Consider the following 18,561-nt stretch of genomic DNA (forward strand, 5'->3'; position numbering starts at 1 on the left):
TTCTTGGCTTTGGCCAAGCCCTAACTTTTGTAGGATTTATGGAGTGAACTAGCAGGTGGAAAATCTCTCTCCCCCCAAACCCACCCCAGTCTCTGTGTCTATCTCTCTTCTCTCTCTGCCTTTCAAGTAAAATGAAAATAAATTTTTAAAAAATGTTTTAAAACTGGAGCCGGAATCTCCTTGGTATCCTTGACAGGCATTCAAAAAAAAAAAAAATCAAAATTACAAATTCTTTGGACTTTGATATTTTCAGTTTGGCCCCTGGAAATATCAAAGGATATATATTTCTCATCTTGTAGAGACACCAATTAATCAGGCTGTTAGGATTATATTACAGGTACTGTCAAGATGTGAAGTGGTGTTAAATTTTAAGTTATGATAATGTAAAATGCTACAGATACAAATGTCCAAAAATTTAAAAGTCTAGTGATCTTGCATTACCCAACATGGTTATCTTAATGAGAAAGGCCCAGAGGCCTAAAAGGGATAAATGTTTTTTAAAATCCTACCATAGACTTCTAGTTTCGACCATCAGAGATTAGAGATGGGATTGAGCACCCCCTTGACTTGCATCCTCGTAAAGGCTGCCTCCGTGGGGGGTAGGGAGGGAAGAGGAGCAAGCTAGGCAGCAGGAGCAGTGAGGCCAGGTGGCAGGCCAATTAATGGCTGCTTCACACAGTGATCTGCCATCAAGGAGACCCAACAGCCCAGTCCACCACAAATGGCGTTGGTTTTCAATGTGGAAATCCGGAGCTTCAGAGGGGCACAGAAGTCAGCCTTTGGAGAGCCCTGGCAGCTCTGGCAGCCAAGAGTTGGGTCCCTGGAAACGGAACTGCCCTGGAGTCCAAGGATGCCCAGGTCAGAGCCGCAGACCTTGTTGGCTCTAAGCTGAAAAGCCCTTCACTCTGCCCAGCTTCCAAAGTAACCACCAGTGCTGGGTGGATGGCCAAGTAGGGTCGGCAACATTGCAGGCAGAACTGTAAATTTCCTGTTAGAGATGCCCCTTGCCTGTACCTGGCCAGCTCTCCTCCCAGGCCAGCTGGGTAACGGAAGTCAACAGGGTGCCTTCCCCAAGGAAATTCACACCTCCCATGTGAAGAGATGGGCAGGTCTGGGCCTCATAACTGGAAAGGCCTTCAAGCCCACCTGATTATTTTCAAGTCCCTTCTGTCAGTTTCTATTTGCCTCTCAATCAGAAAACTTAGTGGTTTAGAAGCAGCTCTCTTAGGTCCTCCAATAATGACTCTGCCCTTTGTTCTAGACCCTGTCTAGCCCACTCTGGGCCTCATTCCTTTGTAATCATAGCCTCTACTCTTACATCAGTGGCCCTACTCCCGACCTGTGTGTATTGATGGCCCTCTCCCCCACTTACTGTAGGATTGTCCAGACTCGTTCCACAGACAAACCCCTCTCCCCAGGAGAGACAGCAGCTTTCTCCCAGTCCTGGCTGGGATCAGCTTTGCAGCCTCCCTCTCCCCGGTAGTGATCTCAGGAGCAGCTTTGGGCCACCACGTGATCTCGACCAACCGACTCCAAACAGCAGTTACAAGAGGAAGTCCCCAGGTCCACTGAGGCCCCCGCTGGCACCATCCGAGGTCCCCAAAGCCGAATCACCTCACTAACAGTGTTTACAGGAGGTGATGATGGGACAAACCAAAGCCTTCACCAGCCAGGTGGTCAACCAAATGCTGCTGCTACAGGGATCTACTTGGCTCCCCACCCAGGACATCACCACTTCAGACATCGCCCATGCCAGCAGAGAGTAACCTGTCACCCCGTGTCAGCAGGAAGGAGCTCCAGAAGACAGATCATCATCCCTCCACCCCTCCTGGACCTTTGGGGCCGATGTAATCCCATACAACACTTGCTTTATAAAAAACAAAAGAGGGGAATGATAGTAAAATGGTACCATCTTCCTAAGCCCAGCCTGGCTTACTAGAAGCTATGTGACCAAACGGCCCAATCACAAGCGTCAGCTCCACCCCCACCCTAACAGGATTTGCCACTCCCACTTCTTACCTCTGTGAAGCTGTGTAAGACCTGTTTTCCCAGGACAGGCTGCTGTTCTCTCTTGCACAGTGAGGCAGCCTATTGGGTTTCCCCCAGCTGACAGTAAGGACAATAAGCCTTTTCCCTTAAAAACAAAAGCAAAACAAAGCAAAAAAGCAGGGCTGGTGCTGTGGCATAGTGGGTAGTAAAGCCACCACCTGCAGGGCCGGCTGCTCCACTTCCAATCCAGCTCTCTACTATGGCCTGGGAAAGCAGTGGAAGATGGCCCAAGGACTTGGGCCCTTACACCTACGTGGGAGACCTAGAAGAAGCTCCTGGCTCCTGGCTTCCAATCGGCCTAGCTCTGGCTGTTGCAGCCATCTGGGGAGTGAACCAGCGGATGGAAGACCTCTCTCACTCTCTCTCTCTCTCTCTGCCTCTCTGTAACTCTGCCTTTCAAATAAATCTTTAAAAAAAATAAAAAGCCTTGTCCAGTCATCTCCCAGAAGTCCATCACAAAGCTTTGCACGTGGTAGCACACAAATGTTCTTTAAACTGCTCAGGTCAAGTGGTTTGCCCAAAGCCACGTGGCTGGTTACAGCTCTTCCACTGTGTGATGGAGACTGCACATTCAGATGAGGTAAACTGTATTTCCTCCTTTTTATTATTGGGCTGGCAATGACATAAGGACATGAACTTCCTAGGAAAAGGTAGTAATTTGGAAATTCTAAACTACCATTTAGATAACTGCTCTGCCGTTTTGAGTCTTTGGCATACCATACACTATAATTGCGTCCATGTGTCTGTATACTACATGGAAACTAATATAAGGATTTTATATATTTTCATGGAATAGATGTAGATCTTCATCAAATGTGCTCTAGCATGCTTGACTCCTATGGGCCAAGAAAGTATTTAGAACACTGAGATACATTTCAAATTGAGCTTCTCAGGCCAGATTCAGAATCACTGCGGGATCATCTAAGCCAGTTTTAAACAAATCAGAGGGTACCACCGCCAGCGTTTGAGCCATGTGGCCTGCCCTTCCAATGGAATGTGTATAGTCAACAATGTGTGCTCATGATTTTTTTGAAAAGACTTCTGAGCCATAGGAAAAGGGAAACACACCAGTCTGTACTGGGTACACAGACGCTTCAGCCATTGTTACTGCACTCCTAGGAAGCAGGCAGGAACTGCCAGAAGCTACAAGGAGGTAAGGAGACAAGCAACAGAGCCATTTGGTCAGACCCCGAGTGATGGGGCCTCACTTTTCTCTGCTTTTCAGAGCAGGGCAGTGGCGGCCTTGAACTCTATCCTCCAACTCTTTCTAAGAGCCGTAGTGTCCACAGTCACCATGGCCTGGGCCAGTCACTCACAGCCACCTGCAAATGCCAGCCAACACTGCTGTTTACAAGGCCTTTCTTCCTCCAGATCACTGGGAAACAGGCTCTTTGAGCATCACCTGAACCAGCTGCACAAAGCCACACCCAGGCAAACCCATGCAGCCTTGAAGAATGCGATGGAAACACAGAGGATGTAGAAAATCTGAATTAAAGGTGAAGGTCATGGTCCTTTGCTCTGCTGCACCCAGAATACATAGCAGTTGCTCAGTAAACTCCTTCATTCATTCCATGTGCTACCAACACTCAGGGACCATACAACAAATCAACAAATGTGGTTTAGTGGCGTGAAGTGACTTGTCCTGTGCAACACAGCTAAGGGACAAAGGAGGCACTTACATTTGAGTTGTCTCCCATACTACACAATGCTACGTCCCAACCTGGGAGCATTTTTAAACCCTTCAGCAGTGCATGTCCTGCAAGTTCAGAGACCTTAATTCCCTGCTGCATGAAACAAACACTCCTCACACCTGCCAGCCCTGCAGAAGGTTCCTCAAACCCGTGCTTGCTGGCCCTAGAAATTCTCCAACCTTGAAGCACTGATAGGTCTTGCTTCTGAAGTCAGCTGTGTCAGAAGCCTATGACATGAACACAAACATACTCAAGAAAAAAGATGATTATAGCAGGAGCTAGCAAGTGATTTAGGGGTGGGACACAGCCGGGATCCACTTTTGCTATACGAGGCGGCATGCGATGCTAATTCGATTAGGCAGCTGGACATTCCAGTGCCTAAGACCATGGAAGTAAAAACCTCACCTTTCTCTGAGCGAAGCCACGCCAGCGATTTCTCCTCCTGAGCACATGAAGATGATTCAGGCGTGTCATTGCTTTATTCCCTTGTCACCAGAAGAATATCAGTTCAGAAGTCACACGCAGAGGTTAGAGAAAACTGTAAATGAAGGCAGAGGTGTGGTTCTCACTTGGGGAGCCTTTTCCTCCAAATCCAAGTTTGCAGAAACTTCCTGTCACCCCCTAGAAGGCATCTGTCACTGACTCCCCTGGCACCTGACAGCCGCTTTGGCTCTCTGGTGTTTTTTGGTTTGTTTGTTTACTTATTTAATTGAAAGGAAAAATGAAAGAGAAGGAGACCGAGGGACAGAAGTCTTCCATCCCCTGGTTTATTCCCCCCCAAATTCCCACAACAGCCAGAGCTAGGCCGGACTAATGACACGAGCCAGGAACTCAGTCCACATCTCCCACGTGGGTGGCAGGGACTCAAGTACTTGGGCCATCATCTGCTGCCTTCCCAGGTGCATTAGCAGGGAGCTGGATGGGAAGACTCCAACAAACACTCTGTTATGGGATGCAGACATCACAGACTACAGCTTAACCAGCTGCACCACAATGCCCACCCACTCCCTGGTGGTTTGAAAGCCCCCAGTTAAATTGGGGGTCCAGCTAGCAGCCCTGTCATCTCAGGAAACAGGGGGTCTGCACATGAGTGGTTGCAGTATGCATTTCATGGGAAAGTCTTTTACCTGGCAGACAGCCTAATGCTTAGTTGTCTGTCCCACAACTAGGAAGTCCCTAACACGGGAAATGTGTTCATACTGGCAGGTGCCCTTGCGCCTCTTGTCTGACCTGTGTCCAGTTTACACCTGCCTGGGAGTCAGGCCTCGTGTTTCTGCTGCACACTGGGGAAAACCCAGCCTAGGGTAGCCTCTGGTACTTCAGGTGGAAGCACAGATTCACAAGTTCAAAGATACTTCCTTACAGATCCTGGGCAGGAAAGACGCCATGAGTCAGGAGGACAGTCCTCCGTTCCCAGGTCACGCACAGCAGGAATGAAGAGTCAGGCAGGGAGAGAGAGCTTGTGGCCACCAGAAGTGTATGTAAGGGAGTGGAGCGTGCATACTTTATATTCAAGAGCAAAGGTATGAAGTGTCCACTTAAAGGAAGCAGTAGAAGAAGCAGGAACCCAGTGTGCTAGGCAGAGGAAACGCCTCTCAGTTCCTGGCTACAGGCTTGGCCTTTTTGGGTGTGGTGTTCTACTTTTAATGCCTATGCGGCAATCTTTACTCTGTTCTGTTACACCTGACCAGGCAGAGCCAGCCAGACACAAATCTACTCAAATCTGTCTTGGACAACCTGAATTCCTGGCTCTATTCCAACAAGGCCCAATCCTGGGGAAAGAAAAATTCTAACCCGCAGAGAGAGATCATTTACGCCTTTGGACAGACTCCCCCAGGTCTGCCAAGATCAACCTGGGGTTCCCCTGGGCTTTAGGAAAAATGAGACCTCAAACTGATCCAGGCCTCACGGTGGCTCCAGGCACTGGTTATTCAAGCAAGAAAGTGAGCAGCGGAGCACCAAGTGTGGACTCAGTGCCGTGGGAGACTCCAGGGTGGGTCGAATCCCTGTCTACAAAGAGTTTGCAACTCACGGAGGAGACAGATCACGTTACAGATTAAATCCACCAAAGAGGCATTCTGGAAACATCCACCAAGGGCAGGTGCCAAGAGAGGTGGGGAAGTGCCGGGGAGGCTTTCAAACAGGGCCTCTTAGCAGTGAAGCGTGGTGGGTCACCACAAACCTCCTCAAACCTGGAGGGAAGAGACTGAATTGCAGGTTGGGCTGGTCCCCCTAGGCCGGTGAGCAGTCTGCCAGGACTCTGTGGACACCCACGGACATCAAGAGACTGACTTAGAAATCAGAAGGCCAGGTTGGCAGCTTACAGGGGAGGCAGAGGTGGGCGTTTGGCACAGCGGTTAAGGTGCAGTTTGGGACATCTGCATCCCGTACCCAGTGCCTGGTTTCAGTCCCAGCCACGCTGCTTCTTATACAACTTCCTGCTAAAGCGTACGGTGGGAGGTAGCGGTTGATGGCTCAAGCGGTCGGGTCCCTGCCACCGGTGTAGAGACTTGGATTGCCTTAGGTCTCCTGACTTCGGCCTGGCCAAGCCACAGCCGCTGCAGGCATTTGAGGAGTGAACCAGCAGATGGAAGACGTCTCTCTGTCATTTGAATAAAATTGAGATAAATAAAATTATTATAAAAGCAATAAATAAAATTAAAATGAGGGCAAAGATTCCCAGTAAGAGAAAGCTACAGGCTGAAATACACAGGAGCCAAGACTCTGTGGTGCTTTCCTTATGTGCACAGCTCTCACCGCTTACCAGGTGGGGATCTCTTCGGCTTAAGAGTCACAAGGCCATAAGCAAACTTCTCAGGAGACCAGCCATTGTCTTCAAATTTTACCTTCCAGCATTTGGTAATATCCAGCCTATTTAAGAATCTTACTTCTAGGAATTTATCCTACACATATATACACAGAAACATGCAAAACTATTACAGATGCACAAGGAAGCTCACTGCTGCATTGCTTATAACAGTAAAAATCCACACACAGTCCAAACACCCATCACCAGGAGTCTGAGCCTATTTTGTGTTGCTATAACAAAATTCATGAGGTTGGGTGATTTGTAAAAAATCAAGGTTTATTTAGCACAGAGTCCTGGTGGGTGTAGGGGAGCAGGGTCGTGACAAGGGACCCCTGCCTGTGTCACACGTGATGGGGAAGCAGAAAGGCAATTGGCTGCATGCAGAGGGGGCCACGCACGTGGGTGGCCCCCCTTCATAACAGTCCTCTCTTGTAAGAGCTAGCACACGCTTGGAGACCAGAATTAATCCCTCCCGGGGTGTGGCCCTGAAGGCCTAATTACCTTCCAGTAGATCTTGCCTTTAAAAGTTCCTCCACCTCAACACTGCCACACTGGAGAGCAAGCTTGAGGCCAGTGACCCTTTCCAGACAAACCACAGCAGTGGGCGGAAAGTTGAATGGATCTTGGTCCATCCATGCTGTGAACAGAAGGCAGCCAGGAAGCAGCAAAGTGTTATGAACAGGACGATTCCCTTCTTGTTGTTTCTTTTCAAAAGAATAGATAAATACAGGTGGATACAAACATACGTAGAGACACGTTTTTGTACACATTTAATCTGGAAAAAAGCACAAGAAACGAGAGAACAAAAAAGACAGCTAATTTTCTCTTGATATCCTCTTATACAGTTTAAATTGTTTTTATAATGGAGCATCTGTTCTCCTTAAATATTTTTAAAACTATTTTTTAAAAAAAAACTCTACAGGGCTGGCGTTGCATAACAGATTAAGCTGCCGCCTACAAAGCCAGCATCCCATATGGCTGCTGGTTCAAGTCCTGGCTGCTCCACTTCTGATCCAGCTCCTGCTAATGTGCCTGGGAAAGCAGCGGAAGGCTCAAGTCTTTGGGCCCCGCACCCATGTGGGTGAAGCTCCTGGCTCCAGGCTGACCCAGCCATAGCCCCGGCTGTTGCGGCCATTTGGGGAGTGAACCAGCAGATGGAAGATCTCTCTCTCTGCATCTGCCTCTCTCTCCCTCTCTCTCTATCTCTGTCTTTCAAGTAAATAAAATAAATCTTAAAAAATAATTCTATCTGCCTGGGAACAGGCATTTGGCCTAGCAGTCAAGATGCCACTTGGGTTACCCCATTCCATATCGGAGTGCCTGGGTTCGAGTCCTGGCTCCCTCCCAATTCCAGCTTCCTGTCAATGAGCACCCTGGGGGCAGCAGTGATGGCCCCCATGGCAGACCTGGATTGGGTTCCCAGCTCCTGGCTTTGTCCTAGCCCAGCCTCAGCCACTGTGGGCACTTGGAGAATGAACTAGCAGATGGGAGCACTCTTCCTCTCTGTCTCTCAGATAAAATAATTTTTAAAGATTATTTATTGGCCGGCGCCATGGCTTAACAGGCTAATCCTCCGCCTTGTGGCGCCGGCACACTGGGTTCTAGTCCCGGTCGGGGCGCCGGATTCTGTCCCGGTTGCCCCTCTTCCAGGCCAGCTCTCTGCTATGGCCCGGGAAGGCAGTGGAGGATGGCCCAAGTGCTTGGGCCCTGCACCCGCAAGGGAGACCAGGAGAAGCACCTGGCTCCTGGCTTTGGATCAGCGAGATGCGCCATCCGCAGCGGCCATTGGAGGGTGAACCAATGGCAAAAAGGAAGACCTTTCTCTCTGTCTCTCTCTCACTATCCACTCTGCCTGTCAAAAAAAAAAAAAAAAAGATTATTTATTTATTTATTTATTTGAGAGGTAGAGTTAGTTACAGACAGTGAGAGGGAGAAACAGAAAGGTCTTCCGTCCTTGGGTTCACTCCCCAGATGGCTGCATTGGCCAGAGCTGCGCCAATCCGAAGCCAGGAGCTTCGTCCCAGTCTCCCATGCGGGTGCAGGGGCCCAAGGATTGGGCCATCTTCTACTGCCTTCCCAGGCCATAGCCGAGAGCTGGATTGGAAGAGGAGCAGCCGGGACTAGAATCGGCATCCATATGAGATGCTGGTGCCGCAGGCAGAGGTTTAACCTACTGTGCCACGGCACCAGCCCCCTAAAATAAATAATTTAAAACAATTGTAGCCACTGATCTTTCTTCAGAGTAAGGTCTGCCCAACATCTGCCCCACCTGACTATTGTCTGGATCCTTAATTACCCAGTGACTTTGCTGTTGAACTTAATAGGCCTTGGAGAATTGGGAGTCCAAGACCCCTGCATGCCCACAGGTGTCAGGGGAAAGGCTCAATCACTTGACCCTGCTGCAGTGGATGAGCTATGTGGTTATTTGTTTCTTCCTGGAAATGATGAGCAGAGACCTGGGCCAATTAAGGAAGACAAATGCCCATATTTTTAATCACATATAAAAAAATTGCTTCTATGTATGTTCATATTGCATAATGTCCATTTAGAGTAAACACATCTATCTCTTCAAACATTTAACATTTCACACAGCAAATGCACCTTTTTAAGCCTCCTTCTGGCCTTCCTAAAATGCATTGCAAAACAAAAAATAAGGAACAAGTAGGCATTGTTTAATGGCTATGGCGTTTCAGTCTTGCAAGATGAAAAGAGGTCCCTGGACAGATGGTGGTGATAGTAACACCCTCTTGTGCATGTACTTCACACCACTGAACAGCACACTGAGAACTGGTGACTACGGTAAATTGCATGCTGAGTGTTCTATCACAATTGTTTTAGAGGCATGCAGAACGCTATCCGGCCGTTCAACTTCACTTACTAAGTCACACTTCACACATCAGCTAAGTAAAAGGAAATAACACTACAGTAAGACAAAAGCAAAAGCCCTAGCTGCCCTCCCCTGTTAAAAACATTGTATCATTCAGCAGAATCAAAAATAGCTGCCTCCTTTTTGGCAAATCAGGCCCCCACTCTCTCCAGAACAACAGTCCTTGTGTGTAGGAGGGCTGAAGAAAGGTCATGGAAAATGCGCACTGTCTTCCACGCTCACGGTCCTCTGACTTTCCTGTGTTGACTCAGCTCTACAGAGGTCTTTTCTACCTATTGCAGGGTAGTATTTTAAAGGGAATATGTTTGCAGGACGCTAGCAAGAGAGCCATTTGCAGTCCTCTTGTAAAAGACCAGGACAAATGCAAATTAATTGCAAGCCCCTGAGGATGATCCATGAATAATGCAGCAAGGTGCAGAAAATGAAACTGGCCGTTCCCCAGGGGCCTGAACTTCTCATGTCACAGGAGGCTACCTGACAGAAGTGATTGCTCCCATGTTTTCTCATCAGTCACTCATTAACATCTGATTGTCTGGCCAAGTCACACAGGAGGTGCTGGACTCTTGCCAACTCAGAAAAACCTGGAATATGAGGCAAATTCTGCACGTAAAAGAAGCTTAGGGGGCGACACTGTGGTGTAGTGGGTAAAGCCCCAACCTGCAGTGCCAGCATCCCATATGGGTGCCAGTTCAAGTCCCAACTGCTCCACTTCCAATCCAGCTCTCTGCTGTGGCCTGGGAAGGCAGTAGAAAATGAACCAGTGCTTGGGCCCCTACACCCGTGTGGGAGACCTGGAAGAAGCTCCTGACTCTTGGCTTCCAAATGGCCCAGCTCTAGCCATTGTGGCCATCTGGGGAGTGAACCAGCTGATGGAAGACCTCTCTCTCTCTCTCTCTCTCTCTCTCTCTCTCTCTGCCTCTCTGTAACTCTGCTTTCAAATAAATCTTAAAAAAAAAAAAAAAAATAGAAGCAGCAGCTTACTGAATGCAGCAACAGAACCTGGTGAGTGAGAGGCAAGCTGGCGCTCACTCAGCCTTTATCCTGAGATCCGATCCACATGTGGCCGACTGCAGGGCAGAGAAAGACTTCTGTCTGCAGAACTCCTGGAAACACTGCAAGGAGGAGACACCTGGAAAGCACCCTTTGAGACAACAACAGGCTTGAACCCGCATCCCCTCCTGAGACCAGCTGTTCCCTTAACTGCTACACGGATGTTCCAGACTCCACTGCTTTGAGCCTCAGTGTTGCCATCTGTAAAGTGAGGTAACAGCAGTGACGACCTCCCATGTCTGCCTGAGGGTTAAATGAGTCATCCCCAAGAAAGCGATGAGGTCGCCCGCGGCGCTTGGCGCTCAGCCAGGGCTGGAGACGCTGCCATCCCAGTCCTCACCCTCAGGATTCAGCGTTTGCGGCTGCGCTTGCCCTCACAAGGCCAGCCCTCAGCCAAGCCCTTCTCTTGGTCATTATTGCTCATTTGGGACTATTTTCCTTGGCTCCTGTTTCTGTCTAATCCACAGATTTTTTTTCCCCATAAATTACCCAGTTTACTTTAATAGCAAGAGCCTAACAAGGTCATTTTCACAACCTCCCTATCTCGTTAGCGATCAGCAAACTGGATGCCACGCGATCTAGAGGTGATTACGGCGTTATTTACAGAATAGCCGACCTTGAAAAGCTGTATTTGGGAAGCCAAGGTGATCAAGCATCCAAAATTACCTGGCACTGAGGGTTTCCTAGGACATAGGACCTCCAGCACCAAAACTGGGGGAGTCCTGTGCCAGCCAGGACCAAGCAGTCTCTGCAGGCACAAGAGCGGAATGTAGTCTCTCAAGCCTGGGTTCAAATTCTAACTCCGCCTTTACCTAACCGTGTAACAAAGGACGTGTCACTTAACCTCTCTGAGCCTCAATCTTCTCATCTGTAAGAGAGAGATAAGAAAAGAACCTACGGGGCCAGCCTGAGGTGCAATGGGTTAAAGCCCCAGTCTGCAGCGTCAGCATCCCATGTGGACGCTGGTTTGAGTCCCAGCTGCTCTACCTTTGATCCAGTTCTCTACTATGGCCTGGGATAGCAGTAGAAGATGGCCCAAGTCTTTGGGCCCCTGCACCCACATAGGAGACCCAGAAGAAGCTCCTAGCTCCTGGCTTAGGATCAGCACAGCTCCAGCCGTTGCGGCAAACTGGGGAGTGAACCAGCAGATGGAAGACCTCTCTCTCCCTCTGCCTCTGCCTGCCTCTCCTCTGTAACTCTGACTTTCAAATAAATAAATAAATCTTAAAAAAAAAAAAAAAAAAAAGCACAAGCCAAGCACACAATATAATCTCTGTGGCTCAGACAACCTAACAGGTTTTGTTTGTTTGTTTAAGATTTATTTATTTATTTGAAAGGCAGAGTTACAAAGAGGCAGAGGCAAACAGAGCGAGAGAGAGGTCTTCCATTCGCTGGTTCACTCACCAAATGACTGCAATGACCAGAGCTGCACCAATCCGAAGCCAGGAGCTTCTTCCTGGTCTCCCACATGGGTACAGGGGCCCAAGCACTTGGGCCATATTCTACTGCTTTCCCAGGTCATAACAGAGAGCTGTATTGGAAGTGTAGCAGCCAGGACTCAAACCAACATCCATATGGGATGCCGGCCCTGCAGGCGGCTGCTTTATCCACTGCACCACAGCGCCAGGCCCATATAACTGAATTTTGTTCGTTACAGTGTCTTCCTTTTAACTGGAAGTACAAAAGCAGAACAGGCCAATATTTTGTTCCCCCCAAACTGGAACTTGGGTGTTGTCCTAATTTTATCCCAAGTCACTGATTGACATAGTCTGTACCGAGTACAAGGACTCCCAAGCAAGCTGCAAACCACAAATCAAGAAACATCCGATTACCATTACCACACTGGTCTAGACTCACAGAGCAGGACAACGTAGAAATATTTTCAACACACATTTAAAAAAGAAAGTTTCCTTATTAGCCTTTCTTTAGGAAATTCCATTTTCAGAACCTTCTGTATTCCCAAACACGCTGTAGTTTCTCAAAGTATTCTTGGCCTAGGGAAGTCAATTCTGGGCAGCACCACGCTCTTCTGCAGCCGCACCAGCCACCTCCCACTTGCCTGCTGTGTTAGACTTGGGAATTTATTCCTGCCCCCAGGTGCGGAACAGGTGAGAGCAGGTCTGGATCTACGAAGGTGAAGTCTGTTTGTTTGCTCCCCCTGCGGGACTCCTCCCACCCTCCAGCAACTCAGACAAACCCACTTTCATTATTGGGTATTTCCCACTTCTGGGTGTGAAGCGGTCAGACCTCTGCCAGGGCAGCTGGAGCCTCTGTAAGGGCACAATGTGAGCTTTCGGGGCAATTCACACCGGGGCAGTGCTGGGGGCTACTCTAGATGTGCGGATTCACAGCTCTCTGGCAGCTCACAGGGAGACACCAAGTCTCTGGTCCTCCATAAGGGGCTCCTTTAGGCCAGATCAGTGATGTCTTGCCTCTCTCTCTCTCTCTCTCTCTCTCTCTCACACACACACACACACACACAGTGATTTGCCACCTTTCCATTTACTTCAGAGGGGAAATAAGGACTTTGAGGCCCACACCCCCAGGCCTGGCAGGGACCAGGCAGCTCCCCGCCTTCACTTCCCTACCCACACCCTCCCCAGTTCCTCGGCTTCCCTCCCCAGCAGTGCTGAGAAATTGGCTCTGGTTCTTAGACTGCAAACAGGCCTCTCCTCCAGGGATCTCAGGTGCCAGGGTGAGAACTTGAGAGACGCCCCAACTTAAAATTAGGTTGGATGGCTGCCTCCTGGGCTGGTCTCGGGAAACTAATGGAGTAAATACTGTCTGGGTGGACGGCCTCTCCTGCGGCCTCTATGTACTAACAGAGAGGAACAGAGACCCTGCCTGATCCCAGGGAGAGACAGCAGGGTCACCAAGGGTAGTGCTTTTGTTTTTAAATTATAATTTATTGGGGCTGGTGCTGTGGCGCAGTAAGTTAATCCTCTACCTGCGGCACCAGCATCTCATATGGGCGCTGGTTCTGGTCCTGGCTGTTCCTCTTCTGATTCAGCTCTCTGCTATGGCCTAGGGAAGCAGTGGAAGATGACCCAAGTGCTTGGGCCCCTGCACCCGCATGGGAGACCTGGAAGAAACTCCTGGCCCCTGGCTTCAGATAAGCCCAGTCATTGCAGCCATTTGGGGAGTGAACCAGTGGACGGAAGACCTTTCTCTCTGTCTCTCCCTCTCACTGTCTGTAACTCTGCCTCTCAAATAAATAGTTTATAGTTTATTTTAATTTTAAAAATTAATGTATTTGAAAAGTAGGGAGATAGAGATCCTCCATCCTCTGGCTATCTTCCCAAATGCCCACAACAGCCAGGGCTGGGCCAAGCAAAAGCCCAGAGCCACGAACTCCATCCAGGTCTCCCACGTGGGTGGCAGAGACTCATGTACTTGGGCATGGTCGACAGCTTCCCAGGCACATCAGCAGGGAGCTGGGACTCTAACCCACACTCCGATGCAGAATGCAGGCATCCCAAGAGATGGCCAAACCTGCTGTGCCACAACACCCACTTCTGTCTTCCAAACTTGTGTGGAGGGCAAGCCCCACCTCCTACCTCCCACGTTGTTGATCTCCTGGAGAGAAATTTTGAAGGGTGCTAGTAAAACTAACGACAGCAGCAATCGGAACTCAGAAATCACACCAGACCGTGGCCGTCCGCACTCCCAACCCCTAAACACTTTCCATTGACAGATCCTTTCATCAACTTTTGATTTGAATTTCATGACAGACCTGTGAGCTGTTGGGAGCTATTCGTCCCATGTCACTGCACAGGGAGCAGGGAGTTAAGTAACCTGAGGTCGCTCAGCTGGGAACGGGAGGAACAGGGACTCAGGTCCAGGCCTCCTGGCTCCTAGTTCAAAAGGCCTAACCCTGTGTTGTAACTCAGGTCCTTCCCCAGCCTGATCTCTGTGGTCGGCACATGGAGACCACATGGCTTGGATCAGCTGGGGGAAGACGTGGGAACGGCCTTCCCACTGGAGCCCGTGGACTGTGTGCTCGCTAACAACCTCGTTATGGTGATTAAATCATCCTGTGCTGGTGACAGATTGGAAGACTGGGAGGCAGGTGGACAGTGAACTCGAGCGCGCCTCTGGGACAGCCCAGCCAATGTGAGCCATCCATCACCAGGAGCTGGCAGGGCCACCAGGCTCCGCTGAGGCCTCTGGGAACAGGACAGTCGGGGGCCCTGATGAGCCAGATGCTATCTCTCCACCATTTGCATCTAAAACTCCTCATTTCCTGGCCTGGATTGATGGACCAGGCACACAGGGCTGCATTCATGGGGTTGGCACTTTCAGTTCCTCTCTGAGCCCTATTTAGGGCAGCCTCCCGGGGCCAGTTCCCCAAAGGTTAAATGACTTGAGGTGACAGGAGAAATAGAATTAGGCAACTTGGCCGAGGGATGTTGGTGGCCTTTGGAGGGCAATTTAGCAGAACCTACCAGACTTTTAAAGAAATGAATTTATTCTGCAGCACTTTCTGTCTGGGGACAAATGAAATATGCATGGGGACGTTCACTGTGGCATCTGTCCGTGCACCGAGCAGACATGCCAAACCATTGCCCTCATGAGCTTTCGTTCCAAAGAGGCAGCGTTTATTCCTTCTCTCAACAAATCGTTACTGAGCCCTTACTAGGTGCAAGGCTTTGTCCCAGAATCAGCTTGCCAGCTAAAACGCAGCCTGCCAGCCAAAGCGGAATTTCAGATAGTCAACAGGACTTTTTTTCAGTAACTCGATCTCCACATGGCCCACCCTCTGGGGACATACGTGTGGGACACACTTACACTAAGAAATGATTCATTATTTATCTGAAATTCAAATTCAGCTGGACAAACTGATTTTTTTTTACTTGCTAAATCTGGCCACCCTACTCTCAGAACATTGTTTACAGGAGCAAAGTTTGGACATAGCTAAGTGTCCATCCGTTGGGGAACTGTGACGCAAACTATGGTTAAATCCAAACAAAAGGGAATTGTGACTTCTAAGATGTACAGTTAGGTAAAGGAGGAAAGTTCAAATTAGCGTATAAGTTACCCTACCATCTGGTAAAGAAGAATAAATCTGGGAATATGCACACATATCTCATTGAAGCATCAACTCTGGGGGTGTCCAGTGCTGGTTGGCAGTGCTGTCTCTACAGAAGGGAAACAAGAAAACCTGGGCCAGGGGTCCCCTGCGTACATCCTGCAGTACCTATTGGATTTTGAGATACAGCCAGATAGTACATGTAAGCAGATCATTTACCTCTCTGTGTGTTTTCAGGCACCTTAGCCAATGGGGCTGTGAGACTATTGGACAGAGCAGCCAAGGGCTCCTTGAGGGTCTTTATCAGTCAGGATGTTGGGGTCATCCCAGAGCAGGAAAAAGGACAGATGACCTGGGAGGGTCGTCTGAGGTCAGCACAAAGAACCGCAGATGTAGGCGGACACACAGTCAGGATGCGTTACAGAATTTTCAAGACCCAGTACAAAATGTGCGGCTCCTCATTCATAAATTGATTTTTAATGTATTTATTTGAAAGGCAGAGTGACGCAAAGAGAGAGAGCTCTTCCACCAGCTGGCTCACTCTGCAGATGGCTGCAACGGCTGCATCTAGACAGGGCTGAAGCCAGGAGCCGGGAACGCCGGCTGGGTCTCCCACATGGGTGGCAGGGGCCCAAAACTCAGCCATCACCTGCCGCTGCCTTTCCAGCTCACCATAGTAGGGAGCCGAATCGGAAGTGGGGCAGCCAGTACTCAAACCAACACTCTGACGTGGGATGCCGGCGTCCCAAGGGGCGGCTCACCCCCGTGCGCCACAGCCTCCTCCCAGGCGCAGTGCACAGCCGACAGAGCCAGCTCGGCACGCATGCGTGGGCAGTTCTGCTGCAGGACAGCCCAGCTCTGCCAGGCAGAGGGGGCGCACGGCTGCGGCCAGGCTCCCCCACACAAACCAGCTGAGAACCTCATTCCTCACGGAGCCGTTCGCCGCACGCACCTCACTCCGCTCAGAAGAGAAACCAAAGCAATAAAATCAGCATAAATCAAAGCCAACCGTGTTCATAAAATGGATCCAGAGGGTCGGTGTGGCAGGCAGGCCATTGGAATCCAGACAGCTTTAGTATCTGCCCGGAGCAATGACACAAATTGCTGTCAGAGGTGCCCCGGAGCTCACACGAAATATGCCTCCCGTTTCATTTAATTCCCATTTCCCCAGCAGTGAGTTATTAACTGACCGAGCTCGAGCCCGTGGAGCCGCTGTCCTTGCGTGAGCCTGATGACCACACAGAAAACTGCACAGTCATTTACCCTGGAAGTGACCCGCGCTAGCTCCAGCTCTCTCTGAGTGCTGGCCCCAGGCCACAGGGAGGAATTCCCAGGACAGCGTCCTGCCCCCCTTGGGACTGGGGAGCAGAGTCCCCACCCAGGGAGCAGAGATCACTCTGCAGCCACGGAGCCCCGCTCCACAGCCCTGAGGCCAGCGACCTCCGGAGGCCAAGGTCTCCAGCTGGGCCGGTGAGGCCTCTGGCTGATGAATAGGAAGGGGGTGCGTGAGCCAAGAGCACAGGACGAAGAGGGAGAGGGTGGAGCAAGGAAAAGAGAGGAAACGCTTCTCTGGGTAAGAATAGACACGAGGCAAAGGAGGTGGCTCTTCAGCTCAGCTCCTGAAAGTCCTTCCAGTTCTTGCGGCTCAGCCAGAGCACCTCCTCCAGGCAGCTTCCCCTGATTGCAGCAGAACGACGTTGCTTGGAAAGAAATGGTAATCGCTAATATTTAGGAAGAGGGTATTATGTGCCACCTGCACCATGTCATTGCGTACTCCCAGCCCTGCCGTGGGTGTGATGACAGCTCCAGTTCTGCAAATGAAGAAACCTGGGTCGAGAATGTTAGTAACGGGGCCAAGGTCCCACCACTGGCGAGTGGTAGCTGAGACCGGACAGCCTCATTTCAAAGTCCTCACTTTGAACCCCTCTATGTGTCCTCACCTCCCTCACTGTGGCTCAGACACTGCTGCTCGTGGTGTGGACAACGGTGCCCAAGCTGCACCCCTCCACCCCCAGGAGGGCATCCTTGAGCACAGGGACTGGGCTCACTCACCCCCTGTTCCTCCAGCTCAATGTCCAGCATACAGTAGGTGCTCAATAAATAACTCCATTGCTTGCTCCCATCAGACACAGGCATGAGAAGCAGTATATATAAGAAAGAGATTTAGAGAAAAGCATTGACAAGTCCCATGCCCGGCCCAGGATTTGTATCCAGCATATCACGAACTCTCACAGCCAAACAACGCGAAAACAGGCCACTTGACTAGAACGCGAGCAGCAGACGTGAACAGATACTTCATCCGGAGGAGGTGAGGATGGCAAATAGGCTCAGCATGAGCTGTGCCGCGTCACTCGTCCTCGGGGACCGGCCATGTCAAGGTGGCACCGACCCCTATTGGAACCACTGAAATCGAAAACCACCAAGAATACGGAATTCTGGCAATGCCGTGAACAGCCGGAACTCGCCCGCCCCGCTGCTGAGAATGCAGAATTAGATCGGTGGTTCCCAGGGTGGGCATGAGGGCGAGGCGGCAATAAAGGTCGAGCGCCGAGGCGTCGTCTGTGGTCCTGGAGCAGTTCCGGGTGCTGATTATGCTGGGAGCTGCAGAAATCTATGTATGTGTCGCGATTCATGTCCCCCCCCCCCCCATTGGGACGGCTACAACCAGAAAGACAGCTAACAACAAGCGCTGGCGAGGGTGAGGAGAAACTGGAAAGCTCGTGGAATTGGAAACGGAGCAACCACTTTGGAAAACAGTCCAGCAGTTCCTCAGAAACTTGCGCACGGAGGCTCTGTATGATCCAGTAATTCCACGCCTAGATAATATCCAAGAGAATGAAAACACGGATTCAAACAAAAACTTGTACGCAAATGTTTATAGCAGCATTATTCGTGATAAGCAAAAAAACAAAAACAATTCCAGTGTCCATCAATGATGAATGGATAAACAAAGTGTGGTACATCCATACAGAGGAATATTATTCAGCCGTGAAAAAGGGATGGAGCGCTACTACATGCTACAATGTGGAGGAATCTTGAAAATCTG

At 50.0% G+C, this 18,561-nt stretch overlaps 1 long non-coding RNA gene across 2 annotated transcripts; it reads right to left on the minus strand.

Annotated features, from left to right (window-relative positions):
• Positions 1-2,025: 2,025 nt before the first annotated feature.
• LOC133746698 (uncharacterized) lies at positions 2,026-16,754 on the minus strand. 2 transcript variants are annotated; one of them, XR_009864248.1, is made up of 4 exons: positions 16,706-16,754; positions 7,051-7,253; positions 4,146-4,278; positions 2,026-2,134 (listed from the first exon to the last, which is right to left on the minus strand). It is a non-coding gene; the product is annotated as an uncharacterized LOC133746698 (long non-coding RNA). The 2 variants fall into 2 exon arrangements; XR_009864249.1 differs by having other exon boundaries at positions 7,051-7,186; positions 16,706-16,748.
• Positions 16,755-18,561: the final 1,807 nt, after the last annotated feature.

The sequence above is a fragment of the Lepus europaeus genome, chromosome 18, assembly GCF_033115175.1.
Source record: "Lepus europaeus isolate LE1 chromosome 18, mLepTim1.pri, whole genome shotgun sequence".
Lineage (NCBI taxonomy): Eukaryota > Metazoa > Chordata > Mammalia > Lagomorpha > Leporidae > Lepus > Lepus europaeus.